This window comes from Triticum aestivum, chromosome 6A (assembly GCF_018294505.1).
Source record: "Triticum aestivum cultivar Chinese Spring chromosome 6A, IWGSC CS RefSeq v2.1, whole genome shotgun sequence".
In the NCBI taxonomy this organism is placed as follows: Eukaryota; Viridiplantae; Streptophyta; class Magnoliopsida; order Poales; family Poaceae; genus Triticum; species Triticum aestivum.
The window spans coordinates 156,243,300-156,249,299 of NC_057809.1; positions in this window are offsets into that span (position 1 = coordinate 156,243,300).

Genomic DNA, 6,000 nt, shown 5'->3' on the forward strand with positions numbered 1-6,000 from the left:
CTGGAAAGCCAAGTGTGATCATGAAGCTACCAAGATGGCTAGAGCTGCTGCCATAGCCGCCAGGAAAACGACCCGGAAGCCCAAGAAGAAGAAGACTACATTTGACTTATTCCACCTCAATGATGCTTCTGAGTCGGAGGTAGCCCTTGACTCCCTTGGCCAGTTTTTTAGCTACCTTATTGACATTGACTATTGCCAAGACGACATGGGGGCCAGCCAGGCCGTGGAAAAAAGGTAACTATTTCCTCCGACTCAGCCCCTTTGCCAAGACAGAAACTTCGACTAGTAACCCGGAAAGTAAGGTTTTCGCACCCTTTGGCTTATTTGGACCCTCATTTTCTTTTGAAAAAGCAGCAACATGAGAGCCGCCGTCAGGCCCGGACTAATCACGACGATGAACCGCCTTTTGATTTACAACAAACTCCTCGAAAATGCCAGAATAAGGTTTCTTTCATCTTTGTCTGTTGCTTCCATTAATGGATCTATTTCCTTACATCACTAACTTTATTTTACTTTTGCAGGAGGTTTCTCGCTCTTCTGGCAACTTGTCGCAAACTCAATTTCTGGCTTTCAAGACTGCCCCTGGGTAAGTGTAAGTGCATCTAGTGCTCCTTAGTGATTTTGGTGTATTGAAGACTTATAGGTTAAGGGACTAATGCGTTTGTGAGTGTACACATGTCTATAAGTCTATGAGGAGTTTGATATTTACAGGAAAAGTCGACCCCTAAAAATGAATATCTTCGACTGAAGATTTTGGTATTGCTGAAGACTTTCATGAAGACTTTGAAAGTGAAGAAACTGGTGTGTCCGTGAAGACTTGATATTCATGCGAGGAATATGAAGCTTCAAGACTTTCATTTTCATAGTTTTGTTTCTCTCTTTCTTGAGTAGTAGGAAACACCGTACTGTTAAAGGGGGTCGAGGAAATACTACGGAAAAATTTCCATGTGATGCTCAACTCAAAATCCTACACCTACCAATCCCTTCGAGTGAAGCCATTGGAAATCTCATACAGTTCGGTCAATTTCTTCAGTGACAGAGACAAAGTTCTTCTGGTCTCTGAGGAATTTGTCCTGACTGAGGAGTTAGGAATTCGCTAGTGAGGAACATGATAGCCCTGAGGATTTTTCTACTCAAAGTTCCGACCGTTGTTGTGCTATGCGCCAGCTGTCCCAAAATATCTATCCACCTAACGGTCATATCATTGAAGGGCATTTATGTCTTATCATGTCGGGCTGCTCCCTAGGCTATAAATAACCGCCCCCTACAACCACTAGCTGGTTGGCTGCTCCGAGAGAAACTGACACTTGTCATTTGAGAGCAACCCATCCTCGGAGGACTTCGAGCGAAAATCATCAAGTGAGGAAAAACCAAAAACCCAAAACCCAAACACCTACAAACCCCAAGTGATTGAGCATCACTGAAGAGATTGATCCTGAGTGGATCCGACGCTTGTTACCTTTGAAGACTGTGCTTCTTCCCGACGGTTAGGCGTCATGGTCTAGAGCATCCAAGAGGAATTGTGGATTGCCGAGTGACCAAGGTTGTGAAGGTTTGGAAGTCGCCTGAAGACTTACCACGAGTGATTGAACGAGGTCTGTGTGATCTTAGTTCAAGGAGAATACGGTGAGGACTGGGTGTCCTGAGCTGCGTGTTCAGGACTGGGTGTCCGGGACTATGTGTCCTCGAGTTTAAATACTCAGCCGCTCCAACCAGACGTACAACTGAGACAGCAGTTGGAACTGGTCTACCAAATCATTGTCTTCACCAAGCTTACTGGTTCTATTTCCTCAACTCTTTCATTTCCTCATAACTGTGTTGTGTGTTTGTTCATATCTGTGTTTGAAGACTTTGACTGAAGACTTTCTCAATTTCCTCAGTTTAATTTCTTCAGTCTGTTTGTCTTCATCATGTGTTATCCTGTGATCACGTTTCCTGTACTCTGTGCCTGTCTTCATTTCATCATGATGACTATGCTTGTATTCTGTTATGTTTACTTTTGAGTACTTATCCCGCTGCTAGTAGTTCTTCGCTAAGGAATTTCCTCACCGGCAAATTCCACAGTGAAGAATTTCATAAAAATCGCCTATTCACCCCCCCTCTAGTCGATATAGCGCACTTTCAATTGGTATCAGAGTAAGGTACTCCCTTATTCTGTGTGATTTTGGTTTAACCGCCTGGAGTTTTAGTTATGTCGACCGCAGGTATGACGAAAGTGACATGCCCCATCTTTGACGGTCACGAGTATCCCAAGTGGAAGGCCATGATGAAGAAACGCCTCATGGCGATGAACAGCGAGCTGTGGACCGTCACTGAGATTGGTCTTACCGATCTGTGCAAGATGGCGGAAGCTGATGACATCCGCAAGTACACTCTTCTAAACTTCACGGCGAAGGATGTCATCTGCTCCAGTCTGTCACAAAATCAGTTCAGGAATATCATGCATCTTGATCATGCGAAGCTCATCTGGGACCGTCTCTCTGAGGTCTATGAAGGTCATCGAACCTGTGATGATCCTTGGTTTGAGGACTTCAAGGAATCTCTCAAAACAATGGCATTCGAACCAGAATCATCATCTTCTGCATCATGCCTTATGGCAAAAGATGCTGAGGTAACTGAATGCTACCTATCCGAGTCTAGTGATGATGAATCTGGTGATGAATTTGGACCCAGCTATGTCAAACTTGCTTCCCTTGCCACTAAACAACAAAGAGCTTTGGAAAAAGTTCACTATATGCTAAACAAGAGCGATGATATGTTGGGTGAAGAAATGGATCAGTCAAAAGCTTTGGCTGAAAGTCTTCAGAGACTTCATACTAAGTATGACACCCTTCAAGATCAACATAACACTCTCTTATCTAACCATGAAAAGTTTTCTTACAAATTTCTTCAAAGAAAGCAAGACCTTGAGAAGCTAAGAGTGAGTTATGAAGATCTTCAGAAGGAGCGCGATTCATTACTTGCTCAACAAATCAGCGCTTCTCAGAAAGAATTTGTTCCTCCATGCTTGAAGTGCATTGAACGTGAATCTGCTAATTCTTCACCTGAATGTTCAAATGCTGCGAATGTTTCAAATTCTTCACATGCCTCTGCTATCACTAATTCCTCATATGAGGACATTGCTAGTATCACTAACGATGCAGGGCTGAAGGAATTGTACATGACAGGCATGTACAAAAGCCTCAAAGGGCATTAGGCTCTTTGTGATGTGCTTAAAAAGAAGATCCTCAACAGGAACCCTAGGAAAGAGGGTATCGCCTTTGAGAGGAAACTCAATGCTGATGGTACATATTGGAAGCCTGAGCAGACCCCAAAACTACATGGGTTGCTGCAAAGGGACCTCCAGTTGATCCATCTAACTTATCTAGATTTGCATGTGAATCTCCTCATTCTGATGATGAGTCAATTGACTCCAACTATAAACTGTTCAAAAATCAGAATGGTGAAGTATTTGCTAGATATGTTGGCACTAACTGCAGGAACGGCTCTCCTATGAAGAAAATCTGGGTTCCCAAGATGCCTTGAAAATCTTCAGGTGAATGTCATCATGACACCACCTGTGAAGAATAGGAATCCCAGATCAAATTCTTCATATGGACCAAATTCTTCATATGGATTTAAGTCCTCAGACGGACCAAATTCCTCATATGGATCAAAGTCCTCATATGAACATCATCATGCTAACCCGTCCGTTTCGCAGGGAAGATCTAAGGATTATGGATATGTGTGTTATTCTTCAAATCATTATGTCCATAAGTCCTCGAAGAATTTCTCTGCTTACTCTTATACCTATTCTAACCCCTCTTATGTGAAACGAAATGGACTGGCTTCTATGCCATCCTTCTCGTATGGAGCTCGCAGAATGATGAACTCTTTGCCACCCCTTCAGATGTGGGTGGTGAAGAAAAAGAACTAATCTCTTCTGCAGGGTCAGATCTCTAGATGCACGTAATCATCTGAAGAATTTGCTGGAGACCTGAGCATGCCTGATAGGACGTAGGCTAATCATGAAGAAATAAACCTTCATTTCTCACGTCCTCATATTGCTTTATCAATCCTTTTACTTGATGAAATTGATCTAATGAATTTATGTCATATTCTTCACTGATGAAGTATATGAGTTTGTAAGCTGCACTAATTCATCTGCAGGATGACCAACCTAAAGCCACTGAGTGGGTCCTCGATAGTGGATGTACAAACCACATGACTGGTGACAAGAATCTATTGATGGTTGCGATTACAAAGGATCGACACATGGACAAAGTCATGCTTGTTGAGTCCTTAGGATACAACCTTATGTCTGTCTCAATGCTTTGTGATCTTGATATGGTTGTTGTCTTTGGCAAATACCGTTGTGTTGTGGTTATGGAAGCTGATAATTCCAAAGTCTTCGAAGGCTTTAGGAGAGGAGACCTGTATATTGTTGATTTCTCTACAGGACCACAACCAGCCGTGTGCTTACTTGCAAAAGCTTCAGAAGGCTGGCTCTGGCATCGACAACTTGGTCATGCAGGCATGAGAAATTTGCACACGCTTGTGAAGAAGAAGCATGTCATTGGCATCGAGAATGTCAAATTCCTCAAGGATCACCTATGCGGAGCCTGTGAAGCTGGGAAGATGACGAAGGCCAAGCATCCAGCAAAGACTATCATGACCACCACTCGCCTGTTTGAATTGCTTCACATGGATCTCTTTGGTCCTAATCATTATTCTGCTATTTCAAATGAAGCATCTCAATATGGCTTTGTTATTGTTGATGATTATTCTTGCTATACATGGGTACACCTTGTTACTTACAAACATGAAGTGCGGGAAGTATTCAAACGATTTTCCTCGAGGGCTTCAACCAACTTTGATGTGAAGATCAAGCACATCAGAAGTGACAATTGCACTGAGTTCAAGAATTCTGGTCTCGATGACTATCTTGATGAACTTGGTATTACTCATGAGTTATCTACTCCCTACACTCCTTAGCAGAATGGCGTCGTGGAGCGCAAGAACATGACTCTTGCTGAGATGGCTCGCACTATGCTTGATGAATACAAAACGCCTCGTCGTTTCTGGACTGAGGCAATTGATACTGCGTGCCACATCATCAACCGAGTATATCTTCACAAATTCTTCAAAAAGACTGCCTATGAACTTCTCACTGATAAGAAACCCAATGTAAGTTATTTCAAAGTCTTCGGTGCTAAATGTTGGATTAGAGATCCTCATCACAACTCAAAATTTGCACCGAAAGAACATGAAGGTTTTATGCTTGGTTACGGAAAGGACTCGCACACCTACAGAGTCTTCAACAACGTTCTTCACAAAGTTGTTGAAACTGTAGATGTGCGGTTCGATGAAACTAATGGCTCACAAAGAGAGCACCTACCTACTATGATAGATGAACCAACACCTGAGGAAACTATCAAGTTCAAGGCTACTGAGGATGTCATTCCTACTGAAGAATCTGCTGAAGAATTCATTCCAGAACATGAAGAACATCGAGCTAATGCACCTGAAGAAAATGCTGAAGAAAATGGTGCTGAAGAAAACGCTGATCAAACTCTTCAACGACAACCAGCTCATCCTCGCATTGCAAAAGAAGTGCAAGTTGAAAAGATCATCAATGACATCAAAGCGCCAGGTCCTCTCACACGCTCAAAAGCTTCACATTTGTCTAAATTTTGTGGGCAGTATGCTTTTGTCTCTATTACAGAGCCCACTAAGGTAGATGAAGCATTTCTGGAGCCTGAGTGGATTCAGGCCATGCAAGAAGAATTACATCAGTTCAAGCTCAACAATGTCTGGGAACTGGTCAAACGTCCAAATCCTCGCAAGCACAATATCATCGGCACAAAGTGGATCTACCGCAACAAGCAAGATGAAAATGGCCTTGTGGTGAGGAATAAGGCACGGCTTGTAGCTCAAGGCTACACACAGGTGGAAGGAATTGATTTCGATGAAACTTTTGCACCTGTTGCTAGACTTGAGGCTATTCGCATATTACTTGCT